The sequence below is a fragment of the Perna viridis genome, chromosome 13, assembly GCF_037379345.1.
Source record: "Perna viridis isolate PV_CMFRI_1.1 ecotype Kerala chromosome 13, ASM3737934v1, whole genome shotgun sequence".
Classification (NCBI taxonomy): Eukaryota; Metazoa; Mollusca; class Bivalvia; order Mytilida; family Mytilidae; genus Perna; species Perna viridis.
In genome coordinates, this window is record NC_142457.1 from 4,527,655 (window position 1) to 4,547,419 (window position 19,765).

The window sequence follows — 19,765 nt, forward strand, 5'->3', positions numbered from 1 at the left end:
AATACAAACATCGCAAATACTCGCCACTTGTTATGCTTATATTTGCACCTTATAGTAGTTAGCTAAGTTTATGTCATTATAACTTGCAGCCAATTCATCACACATTTCCAAATAAAATATTTCTATTTGATACTCCCGCAACAGAAATGGATCTAAACGATTTCTATTTGACTGTTGCGATTGACATCAACGTCAATTATATATGAAAAAATAAACATAAATCGGATAGCCTAGTTAAAAAACCAACAAAAAAGGGGTAAAAACATAAAATATTGATGCATTTGAAACTTTCGCCTCCAGAGAGTAACTGGATATATTAAAATTAACTTAAATTTGTATTATATATTACAACCATTTATTGTAAAGCAATTTATTACAGGTTAAACTACCATCTGCAAAGCCGTAACGTTAACTATGGTTGGTATATCTAATGGGCCTGGCCTTCTTGAAGCTTTATTTTCCTTTTTTATTTGTTTGTGCCATATATTCTTAAGGAATACAATTGAAATGGCCTGACATATGATTACCTACACAGTTTCACAATATGAAGAGTAATCAAGTAAATCAACATTCTAATGGTAATCAAAAGAATGTAATCCAGGGACACACACAAACACGACAAAGAACATACCGCAACTAAAATAATTCATACAAAGTAACAAAAGTAAATGAGCAACTCGGACTCCAACAAAAACTGGGAACATTGACCAGGTGCACCCGTAGGGTAAGCGTCCTCTGCTGTTCTAGAAATACCCGCCGACATGCTCATAAAAAGTCAAATCCCGGGTAGAGGAAAGATAAAAGGAAAACTATGACACGTTGAACAAATCAGTTTTCATTGTGCAGATGGGTACTCCGTAACGATCCACGAGTTCATAATGACAACCATAAAACTTGATTAGTGCTTACCTCAATCTTGTAGCAACAAAACCCTGTTCCAGAAGCCTAATTGTAAGAAATCAAGTGCGATATAAATAGTAAGCTCCGGCATAACGTATGAGTTGTGATATGAAAACGCCCCACGCAGGTGATAAAGGGATTTTGCCACAGATGAAAGGAAATATGACAATTCTGAATGAAGAGTCACCTAGTTTGTAGTTAAGTTTGGTCAATAGTTTTCCTTTACCATCGATCTCTTAAGTGCCATGATGGTTGTTATTTCTATGTAGTTGAATCACCACACTGCAGACGCTTTGAAAACAAACGTGCAAGCCGTCGATATCATATTGTTAATACAGACCACGTGTTTGGTATCGAAGGACGTATAATAAAGTTGAGATCGTATAATAGCTGAAAGAACATCAAGACGTGATCGATGAAATTTGAAGCAAAGTTCAAACGATCACTTCCTTGGTTTCCTCTTTCAACGAACATGGCTCTGTATTTTGTGTCATAGTCTACTGTTATTTCTGTTTATTTTTCCATTAATGTTTCCATGTTTTTAACTTGAGTTTTTTGTTTGTTTGTTACATTACATTACATTTGTATTACCGGTATGCAGATACAACCTTAATCTAGACAATTTCAATATGATTGTGAAATTTGTATAAACATGAATATCAGTTATTTACTTTACTCTCAATCCATAAAATCTAAGTTATATTATCTTTACAGATATTGTCTGATTGATTTTTGTAAAGATATAAGCTAATTATAAGACAACGTGAAATAATGAATAAGACTATTATTCGTATATTGCTAATTTGACGGGTAACAAATATTAAAAAAAAGTGCAGACAATTGCCCCTGCATTGACGGGGAATAAATGAAAATAAGATAAAAAGGAAAAATGTAATAACTGATTTATTTTTCCTTCCTTTGTGTATCATTGTTCATTTCCAAATCTCTTAACTGTACAAGTACTACATGACGTGTATGACATATACTTTGTTAAAAAAAACTATTTTACTTCTGAATAATTTGTTGAAACATTGTTAATGGCACAAATTTATTTTCCTGAACATGGATTGTCAAGTACTAGTTATGAATGCAAAGCTGATCTGTTTAACATTAATTGATGTTCTATCTAGCTGTGAGTATCAACAAATTATACTAGTTTGCATATGAGATAGACACATTAAGGAAATAATTGTTGGTACAGTGGTGCCTTTGCACCATCCTGTGTAATATATGAACTATTTCAAATTCATAAGATTTTGTTAATAGTTATTGGACTTTTTAAATTTGTTTCGGTCTTTTAAAAAATAAATTTAAAAACAAATAACGTTATGTAGAATCTATATCCTCATTAGAAGTATAGTACTATAGGAAAGACATCCCTTGTAAGGATTTATACGACAAAATAAATGTAATCAAAACGACAAGACATTTGTATTTAATTTAAGTCCTAGCCTTTAGGATGATTGAAAGAATTTCTCAAAAATATAATTTTATTATGTTTTGCAGGTATAAAACATTTGTTTTTTTTCAAAATTCATATGAAAAAAATGTAATTGCAGCTTATGATTTCATATGGATAAACACTATATTTTTACAATTTTAATAGTTGTTTAGATATATAATCACATGCTACATATTGCTTTCGAAAGCATGTGATAATTACATGCAAAACATGTGTTTATAATTGATTTTATATGAATTGAATTACATATGATTTAAAAATATGATGCATTTAGTTTTGTTATAAAAGGCCACAATGACAAATTGATATTATTTTTATTGGTGTAAAAAAGTAATAATATAAAATTAATGTCAATATTTTAATTAATCTAGGTTTGACTTATTACTTCTAACATTTCCACTACTTTACATACAAAAAGGGTAATTTTCTATTTTTCACTATGAATCCCCAAGACAATGAATAATGAATAATACTGAAAATTCACAATTGTACCCTTTCTTCTTACTGACAGATTAGTGTTGTTTTAGTACTACAGAAATAGGTAGTCATTTAACCTGGTAGTGGTAGGTGAATCCTAAGCAAATAATGTTTGGATATCGTTAGTCTGATTGGCATCAAAGCTAGGATATGCATTTAAACATTGAACGAAACATTAAATGATATACAAATTCAGTACATGCCTTTTTATGTTATTTAAAAGATACTTTTAGCAACATATAGTTTGCATTCCGCGTTTTGATATACATTTACCGGTTTGATACGAGTAAACGCTTTGGTAATGATAAAGGTGTATTTAAATGTTGGTGTTATGTTGATATCATATCCAACGACTTATTGCACGAAACGTAATAATCATCACTGTGGGTATTGACTTAAAAAAAAGGTATAAAAAACCTTAACAAAATAGTTCTTAAGTAATTTAGATATCTTTTCAAGAAAAATTGTCAGATTATTTCAAATCCGACATAACAAAAATCAATAATCCTCAAAATATGTTTTACTAGGGTTTTTTAAACAGTAAATTGGAATCTACATAAGTCTGAATCGCCTGATTCCTGGATTCTGACATACACATATATAATGAATTCATGAATTCAATGTAATTGTTTGTACATTTTATTACACAGTTTGTCTTCATTTTTCAAAATATTCACCCAAAAGTTCAAATTTCTAAAAACCATTACTGATGTAGTAGCAGTTAGACACCCAAAATACGTTTTAAAAATTTGAAGATGTATTTTTTCAATGAGAGCTAAATTTTCATATCGTCATATTTCATATGGACATAATAAAATAGGCTCAATCAAAGAATCAAATAACTTAAATTGCGAATCGATCAAGAAGGCCATTTTACCAATCTTATTGTTAAAAAAAAGAAAAAAAAAACAATGATTTTTGAGCTTGGTCATATAATATTTTCCCATGCCAATGTTACGCTGCCATTGTAGTGAACTAGTAATCCAAAATAAGAATAATTGGAAACAATATTAATATCTGAACCAAGTCAATTAAAATTATTGTTGCACGCATGTACGTTTGGAAAAATTAGGGTTTTTGTTTTGTTAACACTTACCCCTAATTTTCAATAGTACAATAAACACAACTGACATGAACTGATGCAATGAATTTTCAAAATTTCCAAGTCTTCCTGCAAAGATTTTAATTAAAAATATAAATGGAATTTAACGAAGATGCGAGAGTGCAAATTAAAGTAATAATGGAAACAATTCACTAATTGGAAATGTTTTTAATTTAAAATTGCTTGCCAGCGAAAGCGTCAATCGGTAATAAAAACTTATCATGTTATAAATAGAGATTTGTTCAAATAATTATTTCTGGAACAAGCTAACATAAGACCTTTCCTAGTTTATTTAACATGCCTAAGCTTTTTACAATGTCTTATAGGATATAAACATTAAAAACTGTAATCAGAATTTAATCAAAGTTTTCGCTTTTCGATTAATTTCATCTTTTTCTTGTAGGTGAATTTGAAAATTTAGAGACTACCGCAAAAAAAAAGATACCTCTACTAAATCTTCTAGTCCGAATTTCCTCTGACCCTGCAACTCTCCTATTGTTTATTTGGATATTGATATGTTGGGTTGGAGTCACAACAGTGTGCCCTACAAAAAGTTGGAGATTTAGCGGTACCGCGGAGTATCGCCCTTCAACCACTTGTAACGACTTTCAAGTTGAAATTGTGCATGTCACACCTACATAGTTCGATTTCGGAATCATTTTCCTGTAAGCTGATACCAAATTTGCTACAAAAATTACATTTATTATTGAAGGTCCGATAATTTTCCACGAGAGACCCTGTTTTGTTCACATTATGTTGACTACTAAATCTTCGTGTATGTATTTTGTTAAAATATTTAAGTAGGTTTTCTAAGATGAAATAGACGATATCATAGCAGAAGGGGGACATGTATCACTCATGTGGAAGCCATCTGTCAATGGTGGGTAACATCAACATTTCGTGGTACAGTTCAAAAGAACAAGTAATTCAAATTGAACTCGCGCATATCAATGGCACAATTCAAGGCGATAAGTTTTGTTATAGATTACCTTTACCTTAACCAGACTGGAAATACTGTATACAATTATATTCAGTAAACGGCGTTGGAAAAAGTGATACCGTTAAAATGTGTTCAATTAACACACACGTGCCCGGTAAGTTTGACTTACTAGAATTTTAGTATTATTCCCGTATTTCATATGGGTAGCTTTAGTTTGCATATGATATGTGTAAAATATCAGGTAAATGATTTCAAATTCCCACGAAGCTTTACTTATAGTTAATATAAGTTAATATAGCAAGAACAAAGATTTCCGGCAACATCTTATATTTTGTATTAATTCAGATCATATGAAATGTCGTGAGATTTCATAAAAATAAAAATTTGCTCATTTGTAAATAATAATCAGTGTTTTACAAATGTTTCATTTATTCTTTAAAAACTGTGACACATTTTGATATTTACAATGCTATCTTTTATGTTATTTTACAAAATTCCCGTGTGAACCATGTAACGTATAAACGTACGTAACATATGCATTTTATTCTTCGAACAAATTCAATATAATATGTAATTTTTGAGGATTGATAGGAGAAATGTACGGCGCGCCCTATCGTTCTACTCTTTACAACATTGTCAATATTTCTTACCAAAAATACGTCATATATGGTACAATTTTGGTATACATACAGGCTTCTGGTATTCCATTGGGAACTAATTGTGCTCTTTTCGTAGCCGATTCTTTTCTCAAGTGTCACAATGGTAACTTCAAAGTCATTATTGCGTAAAGTTTATAACAGCTATTAATATCTTGTTGATATTTTAATAATAAAAACTCCTTTCTTCAAAAACTATGTTCAAGTGAGTTAACCAAGTCTAACAATACTTTACACCATTCCTTATTTGGATACTACACTAGAAAATTACATCGTTTATACTAAAATGTATGACAAATATATGATTTCCATTTCCTTTTACTCATTATTCATTCCTAGATGATTATATTCCAGAAGCGTCCTTCGACGGTATTTACGTTTCAAAACTGGTGTATGTTGCTCGTTTTTATAATTATGTGTCATAACTTTCCAGAATAGCTTCATTGTTAACGCATAGATTTTCAAATTATTCATGGTTCTAATTGCTTACCGTCATTTTTTAGTGTTACTACTCTCAATCCGGTCCACTATATTGTTGATCGAAATGCATTCTTTAATATTTTCTGAGCTAGTGTTAAGTGGGTGTGTCATTTTGTATTAACGAATACATGTTAAGCATTCTTTACATTTGAAATCTTTTTTTTTCAGAGAGGCAAATCAGGAACTGCATCATTAGGTATGATTTTATGAATAATATTTCATATTGTTAGTGATCGCTTCTTATCGGATAATGGAGGATTTGTTCATTTCTTGCATGTACTATGTACAGGAAAAATGTAATCAATGATAAGCCAAAGTATACAATGCTTTCCAGTGATATATTATTCGCCTTCTTATAATTAACATTTAATTTATTTCAATGTAGGTTTCAATCATTGAGTTAAAGTGAAGCAAGTAAATTTATAAAGCTTCAAACATTTTTAATCATTATTTGCCTCAAAATTGGAGGTTTTTCAAGGATTACAAACATAACGTCTGTTATAGATGGCTCCAATGCATATATTATATGTTAGCCTTGATTACATTTTATGCATTAAACATTGCATTTTTATACCAAGAAGCGCGGTTCCAACAGCGTTTCCGTTGGAGAAGTTCAAGGTTCGTATAAACAATAACGGTCATATCAATTTTATGTGTTATTATTATGTGTGATTGAAACGGAAAAAAATACTTTCGATCAGCAAAACATATTTTATTTTGTCTCTTTGTTAACAATCTTAACATATTTGTCTTGAAAATAAACTTAAGTCAAACAATGTTATTTGTTAATTGTCACATTAATTGCACATTCAATAAAAAAATCTAGTTCCTTTTGTTCTATTATTTAGGTATTTTTTGATAGGTTGATGAATACATATCTTGCAAATGGTAACAACGAACGAACAATTATGGCAGTACTTTGTTTTATCCTAACCTATAATCTTCTTTCAAAGTTGATACACGCACCAACCACATATCATTTGTTAACATTTTATACAGATCCATTAGATAATGTAGGTTTTGAGAACCAAATATACGACACCAATGATTCCCTACCAAGACTATCACCAGAAATAGGTAAGTTGACAGTATTACTTGTTAAAAGATGACAAGACAAACAACCCAATCGTGTCATATGCCAATAAACTGATTTTATTTATGTTAAAATGATGATCTTTTTCTTTTATCATCTCTGAATTTTTTAAATCGTTTCAAAATAATAATATAATAAAATACAAGTACAAACGAACGTATCAGTCTAGTGATTCTCTGCATTTAGAACAGTCTATTGTTTCATTATTTTATGGTGACGTAGCGCTAAAGATTCAAAGTTCGATACTGGCAAACATGATAACAAAATTTAATCTAGTTTTCCACTAACTTCAACATTTATTTATAATGTGACGAAACAGCAGAATGGAAATCACTGAAATCCATTTGGGCCCATAACAATAGTAGGACATGCACATTTATACACTTTCGTTAACATGTAATTTCTGTCTTTTGATATGTTTATTTTAGGAGTCCTTAACCTTACTGGAATTGAAGACAAACAGGACGTGAATCAAAGGGTATATTTTAATCTTTATAAAAATCAAACGTTGTTTTCGAAAAAAAAATATATAAAGTGCTTAAATTGTTTGAACAAAAATCCTATTATTGGCCACCCAAATATTACCTTTTAAACGATTTGTTTAACGTGTCATAGTTTTTTTCTTTACTCTTTCGTCTACCATGGACTTGATTGTTTTAAGAGTAACTCGGCTAACGTTTCGGGAAAAAGCAGAGGACACTTACCCTACCGGTGCCCCTGGTCAATGCTCCCTGTTTTTAGTGTAGTCTGAGTTGCTCAATTACTTTTGTTGCTACTTATTATTTTGGTTAGGTTATGTTTTTTGTTTCTGTATGTTTGTTTCCATGTATGATCTTTGTCCTGGATTACAATCGTTTGATTCTTCTAGGACCTTGGTTTCCTTGACTACTCTTTTAATAGTGGACCTTTTTTTCGTTGCATATGACGAACAACAGTGTTATCCATGTTTTATCGTTTAACTTGAAAAGAAAGGTTTTCTATAATTGGTAAAACAAAATAAATTAAAATTCATGTTGACCTTCACTCTTGTACGTTTTGTTGAATCTTAAAATCGAAGGAAAAGCACATATGTCAAAATTTTATGACCGTAAAACAAAGAATCCTGTCTTTTCATTATTTCCTTATTTCATTAGTTTATAAAACACGTACTATCTTGATAAACCAAATTAATATCTGTCTTGTTCTTTGTTAAAGCTTTTGAATGCAGCTGATAAGATAGAGGATGTAACGTAAAACAATAAATCAAAGAAAAGCCAACATGAACGATTGGTAATTTCACATAGCCGGGTCTGCCTTCGAATGATACCTGAAAAATAAACCGGTTAAGCAAAATTGGAAAAGCACTATTAAGGTAGTAGACCTGGGGTAAGGAAGGTAATCCAAATTAAAACGATTTTTGTCACTAGATCGTTTTAATGACTCCTAATATGCAAGCATCAAAGTGATATTGGTGTTAAAGGGAAATAACTCCAAGAAAGGGTTCAACTTCTAGATCAAAGATGCCAGCCCCAGTAACTCTGCTCTCTTGAAGTATTGATTAAATGTTTCAAATGGGTACATTGAGGAATATATGTTATAAGGTGGGAAAACGTTTGAAATGATACCTTTATGCGGCAAATCAAGATTCCTTTAGATATAATATGAAACGATCTCTGTCATGAGGCAGTACGGCTAACTTCTAAGAGTCAAAGAAAAAAATATCTGTTCTATAATTCCTTAAAAGACTTTAAGCTTTCTGCTTACATTTTGTTGCTTTGTTCAGCATATGACTCCATCCAGCATTGAACTACATTTAGCATATAAGTTTATCCCTTTGTACAAAAGTATAACTATTTGTGTGACATTAATTTGCAACAGTACATGACTCATGCCGTGTCTTGCAATGCTTTCCTCAATATACGTCATCATAATTTGATACTTGATAACTTTATTGATTAATATCATTATTTACCCATAATGATTAATTATCAAAAGAATATTCTATATAATTCTATATAACGAACATAATGATTCTTTAAGAAATATATTGCAGTGCAGTGCAATTTGACTGATAATATATTTCCTACAAAAGGCAGTCTTTTTTTCGAACAAAACGGAAAGGAATAAGAACTTACACAGAACTTCTTCACTATCTGCGCAAATAAAATCGTATAGTACACTTGTTCAAACATTTTTTTTTATACTTTTGACTCTTTCACGCCAGTATTATATTTTCTTATTCTAACAACATAATTCTATCCTGGCTATCTTGGCAACAAAAACTAAAACTCCATTGTCAGTCATCATATTTTGTAAGTATGCAAACTTTTGTTTTCATTGTATATATTTTAGATTAATTCCTTTTCAATGTCAACAAATGATTACATCTGCATCGTCTTACGCTAATCATTGACAGTATGATACAAGCATAGACATACTTAATATAAGGATGCTCCCCTGCTGTTTTATTTTACCACACGAAAAAAGTTGAAGTACAACTACTCCAGTCTTTTGCAAATACTATGTATGTAGTTGCATGTTTAAAGTTCTTATGGATGCCGTCGAGGTCTATGCAAGAAAATGGATACAATTAGTTCAAGACTATTATCTGAATATAATAGCGTTAAAACCTATAATTTTTCAACACTATATACTTCTATTCCCCATACTCAGTTAAAATTCCGACTTAAAAACATTATACATCGTTGTTTTTCCAAAAAAGATGGTACACCTAGATACAAATATATAGTTCTTGGTAGAGATTCATCATACTTTGTAGGAATTAATTCCAAATCATCTTCCAAATATACAGAGGAAGATGTTTACAAAATGCTGAAATTTTTAATCGACAACATATTTGTCCAATATGTACTTGGTTTGAACAAAGTGTAACTAAGAACTCTTCCTTATATGCCAGATAAATAGAAAGTTCTAAATCTAGGAAAATCTACAATTATCTTTATCATTCTGGTTCATGAACATTCTAAAAATAACTAACAACAATGACCAGTGTTCTATCTTTAGTAACATGTAATTTCCAGAAACTGTCAATTATTTCTAAAGATAAACACAGGATTAAAGTTTGTAAACAAATGAAAGGTCATTGAAGTGCAATGATATTCAATCATTAAAACATGTAAGTATGAATATTAAACATATAAATGTCCATTAAAAATGCGCATAGTTCGCAACAGTTGTGGTGTTTCCATCTGCACCGTGAAAACTGATTTATTCAACGGGTCATAGTTTTCCTTTCCTCGTTTGTCTACCCCAGACTTGACTATTTATGAACAACTCGGCGGGTGTTTCTAGAAATTCAAAGGACGGTTGCCCTACCGGTGCACCTGGTCCATGCTCAGTTACTTTATGTTCTTTGTTGTGTATGTCTGTTTTCCATGTCTGGTCTTTGTCCCTGGATTGCATTCTTTTGATTATCGCTATAACCTTGGTTCCCTTGATTATTCTTACCCATCTCTCTAATTTTCTATATTGCCGATAAATCATTCGGTGATCGTTTGTGATTTCCAATTGCTTTCATTTATTGTATTTATTTCATTTCAAATGAAAAAAAAAACAGCTTTTTACTTAAATGAAAGCATACCAAATGTCGTGAATATTTACATTATGATTTAAAAAAGTTGTAATAACTTGGTATGTACATTTGTCATTCCGAAGTGTTTTTTTTTTACCATAAAACAGTATACTGAACAGTTTAACAGATGTTGTACTTATCTTTTTCTTTTGTTTATCTCAAGCAATTGCCACCGAGAAAAAAAATGAGTTGATTGCGTTATCAGATTAACAACATATTCAATTAACCAAATATGAATAGAGTTCATAATTAGTGAAAGTATAATATCGAAATCTATTCCGTTGGAATATTTTGGACCGCATGTCATGGTGGAAGTTCTTTCGATTGCCTTGTATGACGTCAACAATGGAGTTGGGTAAACAACGTTAGAAACGACATAACGTTGCGTTTGACAAATCAGGCCTGACGTCACAAAAGACATACTTAAAGGAGAAGACCATGTTATTGTGCAAATAATAATTATCGAAACTAATCTGTTAAATATTCCTGAAAATTGAAACAAATTAATTTCCTTTTCTTAATTAATAATTCGAGATTTATAATTAGGAAATTTGAATTTCCCGCGCCTATGGACGCCACCATGACCGGTTGAACTGTGACTTCACGAAGTCGGTTTGTATAGTGGAAGTAAATAGGTAATTGATTACGATGTCCGAAGAAAGCGCACATTTGGGACTTTTCCCTTATAATTTCAACCCAAAATAAATAGAAGAGGAGATTGAGGCACAACATGTATAAGCAAATGTCAGATATCATCGACGAACAACGGGATTTTCAGCCAGATGGCTACAATTTGTAAGGAAAATCTTATGGCTACTTTCGAAGAATGTTCGTGTTGCTGGTAAAAAAAAACTTTTAGAACATTTCTCTTTCATCATTCGTGCAATAATAAGCTTGACAAGTCATCGTGTTTTGGTGATTTGATAAACGTGATTGCAAAAATATTTACGGAATATTCTTTGTTTACATATTATTTTGCAGTACTTGTATTAGTACCGAACCGACTTAGTAACGTCACGAGCCAATCGGAAAAATCATTGAAATCTGGCCATGATTTTCCTTCAGATAGGAGAGTTCTGCAAGATGACTATCCACTTATATTTCAAGGATTTCGAGCCATGCATAGGTTAAAGGTTATTTTTTTATGGGTATTATTTAAGAGCATATCTTAATGCAAAGGTGGTATTTCCCTTTACGTCTGAGAATATTCCTATTTTCCACGGTAACTGCAATTAAAGTACTTGAAATTGATCAAGTCACAGTTAAGAATTTTCTCAGACAAGTTATTTTTCAAATTTCGTGGCGCTTAGACCAGGTTTTATAGAAAATGATATGCAATGGCGACTTATTATATCACTTGTTCGTATCAGATCGTCCATTGTGTGATATATATCTAGCTGTCCAAGAAGTAGACAAATACAACATTTCATAGAGAATTACTTATTATGAATAAATCCATCGTGTTTTTATTAAATTTCATACAGCGTATACCCAAATGGAGTTATATTCAGCCTTATTTAGATTATATATTCAAAACTTGAGAACTTTTAGATGAAACCGTACACAGATTCAACACCATCAACTACTCAAAATGTATATATCAAAATCATTATGCATTGTAGTTATATGTCCTCCTCTTATAAAATGATGGATTTTAATCCATTTTGTTCATCCGAATCAACGCCACAAAATATATCTTTGATTTTGGACAAGAAAGTAAATGTTTTTAGAAATAACACTTTCAACTAAAATAAAGTAATTGTACACATAACATAAGTGACGCACATATTTATTTAGACTGATGTAATTTTTTTCGTAAATCAATCGAAGAATAATGTTTGTAAGCAAGCGATTTTATAAAACAAAACCAACAAACATAAGATAAAACAATTTGAAATCCCAAAATACTATGCACTTGGCGGAGAAGCAGTGATAACACATTTTGAAGTCTTTGATGTGTCAATGACGGGATTGAATCCACCACCCCACTCACTTGAGGCGAAGACGCTACTTCGTGGCCATCGATAAATTCAGGCCCAATAGACAATTGCATTTAATACATTTTGAATGACATTACAAATTATCCATTTAAGCCATTAGTAATTACTATATACTCCCTCTGTTTTTGTTACAGTGTGCTTGTTAAAAGTATATTTTCTTTTTTCCTAACTGATGTTTCCTTCTTTAAAACATGATTTCTTTGATGAAACCTTGAAAAGTGTTTGAAGGAACAATTGACAACACGTAGACTATAAATGTTTGAAGTATTTAGTCTATATTAAATTGCAAACACAATTCTAAAGTATTTGCTAAATTTGATTTGCAATTTAGCAACGGCTAATTACAAATTGTAAATAAAACTTGTAGGTAAACAACTTTGGGTGAAAACTTCAAGAATATCACACAGTAGTCACACAAATTCTAAGCTTCAATCAATTAACTAGTTGTTTTCTGTCCGGAAAAACTTTCTGTGAGGCATTATTAAGTTTAAAAAAAAATTAAGCATTACTGAAAACCGCCACAAAACCAAGAATATATGAGTAATCTAATTTCATCAATTGCTGATATCAACATTTAGGTCCAATTATAACACAACTAAACATCCATATAATAGCTTGTGCAATATTCAGATTAATCAGGACTCTTTAAATAATAAAAAATGAAATGTAATTGAGTTGTTTCACAGTTCGCACGAATAGATTTATTATTATAAAAAAAGAACTAGGGCTGAGAGTCAACACATTTGTTGTAACATGTCGTCGTTCAGTTACTTTTTTCCCTGTATCTGTATAGGAAACACACAGGCGGAGTCTATTGGTTCTATGTATAGTTTTCACTTTTGAAAAATTGGGAGGGGAGTATTCCCAAAACAAGTTTAAAACATAAGTTATCTATATAGCGGAAAAGGAGAAACGTAGAATTTGATCAATGTCATTAAAATATTTTTGGAAAAATACATGTTATGTAAATGTTTTGAACATGGTTTGATTGTAGATTCTCCAGATGCAAATGTCTTTAAACAGAATTACACCTTACAATGTGAATCCCGAGGTGAACCGAACAACTCGTCCTTCATATCGTGGAAACACTACTCAGAACAGGGGGAATTTCTAAGATCATTTAACTGTTCAGAATTTCTTGTACTTAATTCCTCTTATATAAGACATATGCTGAATGGAGTTTATCTATGTGACGCAACCAATGGAATTTCAAATGTAGACGGAAATGCAGTTCATTCCAGCAACCTTACCGTTCAGTTTTGTGGTGAGTCAAACATGTCATATCCAAGAAGTGGAGGCTTTCGGATGTTTGTAATTCGATGATGTTTTTCATTCTCCAAGTTTTAATGGAGTCTTTTGATAATAATTATATGCTTATTGAAACAGAAGTTCTCTTTAAGATAACATATTTGCGAATCAGCCCCCTCATACATTATTTTAAGAGTAAGAAATTGTTTGTAAACGCTACATAGCGGAAACTATATGCAAATGCACACCTACCTCAACATTACTTTATTGTAAAAAAAAAAGCGCGGAATTCATATATAGCTTGGTGATATTTGTTTTTGTGCATGTATCCTATCCATGTGTCTTATCTTTCCCTACCGTTCTACCCTAGTTGGCCAATGTGAAGAAAATGAGAGTGTTTCTTCTCTATATACTGTTTTTGTTATCATATGTCACTTCCAATTACCATATATTTTATTGGTTTTAGAGTGATTTAAATGTAAATGATGTGTTAGCACACTGTGTCACCAACAATTGCTCTGATATAATTTTATCAAAAGACTAGTTGGAAATCGGTTACCCTTTGGTCCAACATAATTCACCGAACATTGTCTACAACAAGTAAATTTTACAACTGCTTGTTAGATTGAAAACACTGTTCCATGTATAATTCGAAGAAACGCAATATCGTTGTTCTGTTTAAGGAAATGTATGCGTATTATAATTTAAGGTATCCCTGAAATTTTGCCAATCACTAAGCTGGCATAATACGGCTGGTACAATGAGTCTACGTCAATAGTAGTATTTGTCTATAGTATTCTTCCAATAACCGTAGCAAACGTGTATACGACTGAAAATCGACACTTTGAAATGGGACAATTAAGGACAAAATATGGCAATTTTACAATTAATAAATTTCGGAAGCAAGTCTCTGTGAGAGGATATCAGATTGAGCTACAGATAGATCAAGTTGCAGAAACAGATACAACTTTTAGATTTGAATTTGGCAATATAATGGGCTCAATAAACTGTACAATACATTTGAAGATCAAAGGTAAGGTCGTCATGAAATACTCAATGGTTTCATTCCGGAATAAGTGTTGACTGCATGCTTCTTCATCACAAAAAGAAGCTTCTTTCAACTCTACGAATTTTTATAACGGAATAAACAACCGACGCGTTAACGTCTGATGTGCTCATAGAATGTTTCACGGATAAAGCGTGTAATGACTGTAATTTATAGATTGTCGTGTGGTTTTCAGAAGTTCCTATCAAATTTTAAACGTGATTGGCGAATGTTACTTGATTATACAGTAGCCATATAATTTATTCTTTGATATATAACTTCTTTCCGATGGTATTTCAGTAAACTTACATGAAATAATGAAGCATAAAATGACTTACTTTATACTTCTATTCCCTATACTCAGTTAAAATGCGGACTCAAAAACATTATACATCGATGTTACTCCAAATTATTGTATATTCTGTGTTGTGTTTCTCTGTTTTCCATGTCCAGTCTTTGTCTCTGAATTACATTTTTTTGATTTCAGCTAGAATATTAGTTCCCTTGATTACTCTTTAACCTTCTGAATACAATTCATTTAAGAGTCTAATTTTGTACTTTGTTTACTTACTCCTGCCATTTAACATAAAGTTACGATATGAACGTGCGATATAACGAACATCAATGGAAACAGCACATGACGAATAATGAGCGTTTAAGGCTCTTATTAGCCTAAAATACAACTACAACAATACCAAAAGTGTTCAATGAATGTAGAAATAGAATAAGTCCATATCAATCGAGAAAATATGAAGACCACTGAACATTATAACATTTACCGTACTTACCGTAAAATAAAATGAAGTAAGATGTAACATATATATTTATGTTGCACATGTACGTTTCAGATAGTGATACTGTCGATGTCTCTAAAGCAGTAACGTTAAATATGATAGGTATATCCATTGGCTCTGGTCTTCTTGGAGCGTTATTGACAGCTCTAATATGTTTGTATTATATCACACTCAAGAATACTACTAAAACACCAACAGCGTTCTCAAATATAAATAGTTATACTGTTACATACGATGATGAAGTAGATTTAGATGCATCATAACTTCCTAAAATATTTGAAGGAAATCAGTTAACGCATCATAAATCAGGACATGTTGATGAAAATCAAGCATGTCTAGATAGAATACTTGGAGGCCAACCAGAAGATAGATAAAAGAGTGTTGGTGAAGGTCAGAATGACAATTATGAACCGTTATCCACCGGGATTCGTCGTTTTGCTTCAAGGAAAACCACCACTGAAGGAATCAATACAGAAAATGGCGATTTTAGTGAGAACTCGATCAATAACCCAAGGAATATTAATGTTATATGTAACAATTGTGATTCATATCAATCACTAGTGGGGCGCAAATCTAACGAAAGTAATTCCAACGGTTATGATGACCTGAATGAAAATGTTACAAATAGCGCTCACTACATAAATTTGCAATTCTAAAGTCCTGGGTTCATAGTTTCTCAATTTGATGTAGTCCACAACAATGTTTTATCATAAAAAAAATATTACGAAGTGTTTTGACTTTCTTCCACCAGAATCTTCAATTTCAAGATGGAAAAAGCTATTTAAAAGAGTAAACAAATAATGACAAATAACGAATGTAAATTATAAAGTTTGAAACATCGGGAAGATATAGATATATAAATGCGTACAAGCTGTTATCTTAAGTAGAATACAGTTCTGACATATTTTTTCATGTCCAGAGAACATCAAGATTTATACCTGGGATTCCGATTGTTTATACATTGTAATTGAGTGTTAGTAAAATTGTAAATAAATCATGTGCACTTCCTGCAGAAATTATTTTTTAAAAAGCTTATTAATCAAAAGGGCTCGTTAGCCACATACAGTGTTATCAATTTATCATTACCTTCACATTGTCAATCGTGAACAACTTTTCGGTAATTTATGTCAAGCATTGTAGCAAGCAGGTTATGGATCATAAACACAAACTTCGTCACCATTTTGACAATTTGGGCAAAACTTTAACTTTTACAAATAAATCAAGGCTATCTGTCAAACTGATTACCATTTACAATGGGTATTGAATGATGCACCCTTTAATGTGATAATATATTTTTTTAGAAAATGTTACAGAGCAACATATTGCCTAACGTAATCTAACAAGTTAAGCTTAAGACTGCTATAATAAAATCTTAAGATAATGAAGCGATTGAATCCTGTCATTCTAATAACTATTAAAAGAAAAGGGGTTATAAGATAGTTGTAGTTTTATGCGCTTGGTGATTATAAAATAAATTATCTCTACTGATCGCTGTGTGCACAGACCTTGACACAAATATATCGAGGGCAAATACTGTTGATAACTTGTAAGCATTATCCGACGAAGAATAGAAAGAGAACGCACATGCATATTACCGAAAAGCAGATTACAGCATAAATGTTTTTTTTTTTTTTTGCGTATGGAAAATTTCGCGTTTTTCTTCAAAAACGGGGTGAGGTTTATTTTCTTTTGGCGAAATGGAATTTTTGAGATTGACGAAGAGTTTAATAAATAAGACAAAAGGTGTTCAATAATTTTAAACATACCTTTAAGTAACATAAAAAATTAATACAATGTACAGCAATTGAACGATGGTAATTCTTCAAAATCAAACTTTGAAGTTATGTAATGACACAAAGACATACAAATTATAATACCATTATTATTAAATTATTAATTATTATTAATTATTAAAAAAAAATAACTTGATATGTTTAATACACCAAATGTTACTATACGGTGATCATATCGTTACAAATATATCCCCAGTTCTACATGATTGTGTTCGTCACTAAGGAAAACAAACAAAAATGAAACGTTCAAGCTGTCTATAGCATATTGTATATATAGACCACGTGTTTAGTATCAAAGTACGTATAATTAAGTTGAAAGGGTATAAGAGCTTACAGAATTTCAGGAAGTTATCAATTGAGTTTAAAATAAAGTTAAAACGACCCCAGTTTTTGCTGTACTATTATAGGAGCACGTGGAGTAAAACAATGAAAATCAATACTTCAATTATAACTTTTTCAGCTGAAAATTAAAACTTCAATAATTGCATAAACGAGACAGACTATCGTTAAATATTTCTGACTGTTGTATATGTAAAACCAGTAGTGGATACAAATGTCTCCACGTGTCGAAAACGCACTTAGTGTTCTTGATTGGTTAGCATACCCACGTAATAAACTCGCCTAAATACGTTGTTAAAATAATTTGAATTTATGAGTATTTTATTCAAATTCCATTTTGTGTTTCACTTCAGTGTATTACATTAAAAATAATATAAAAATAAAACAAACAAAAAATGAAAGACATATGTTGATATCCGCGGTTAACACTTTTATACATTTTTTATTTTATAAAGAACTTTTGGTTTAAATGTTTTCAGTATTTATGTAAGGATTTCTGCGTTCCCTTGATTACACTTTCATGCACGAAGTGCCACGCGTGTAGTACATACTCACGTTTCATATGTGTTTACATTGAAATGTGAAGTGTGGGTGGAAGAGAACTTATGCTTTTCACAAAATAAAAGTTTCTAGGAATTTAGATTTAATGTGACTTCCGGTTGGTTAAATACGTGTTTCCTATTTCAATGCGCACAGATTCTCTATATTGTGTTATAGAGTTTTAGTTATTTCAGTTTTTTTCCATTAATGTGCCCTTGTTTTAAATCTGATTTTTTTTGCGGCATTTCATTACATGTGAAATAGCGAGATATAGATAATACCTGTTCTTGAAAAGTTCAAGATGACCGTGAAACTGGGTGAAATATTAATATTAGCTATTTACTTTACTCTCAATCCCCAAAGTCTAAGCTATGTCATCTTTACAGGAAAGCCAAGAAACCCCCAACGTAAAACTATTAAAAGTATATTGAAAATTTGACAGGTTACATATGTAAAACAAAATGCCAATTATATCGCTACATTGCAAAAAAAATTGTCAAAACACAAAATATTAACAAGTGCAAAAAGATAAAAAGGAAAAATATAACAATCGACTATAAAGGATAATTTTATGTGTCCGTCGTTTGTACATCACTGTTCATATGTCAACCTTATAACCTATAACCTTGGTTCCCTTGATTACTCTTTCAATCTCTTAGCTGCAAAAGTATTGATTATCTGAAAGAGGAAGTACCATATAACCTGAATAACATACATTCAGTTTAAAATTACACTAGTAAAACATTTACTACTAAGTAACATGGAAAAAAAACATCAACTATTTCATAAATAAAAAGTTTGGATTTCTGTTTGTAAAGTGTCAATTATGATTGTGAAGCTAATCTGTTTAACACTATATGTCGTTTATTCTATCTGTGAGTATCAACAAATTTTATAAATTTGTAAACTTAACTAGCATATGATATTGAAACCGTTAATATAATACATGACTGTTGGTGCGGATAGGGGTGCGATTGCAGCGTCCTGTATATATATTTATGAAATTAAAAACCCACAAGACACAGTTCAATTTTCTTTGTTTTCACCAATATTCTAATGTGATGTAGTGGTTGCACCATCATAAGTACTATAGGAAATGACCGATCTCCCTAAACAGATTCATAGAGCCAAATATATGAATACAGACAATAATCAAAAGGACAACAGGAGTATTGAATTAATTCATATCCTTGACTTGTAGAATAATTGAATTAGTATCTAATACAATTGTAAAAAAATCGTTTTTACATACATAATGTAAATGGCAGCTTATGCTTTTCATATGGACCAAATATCACAATGTTTGTTGTTGCTTTTTCCCCACA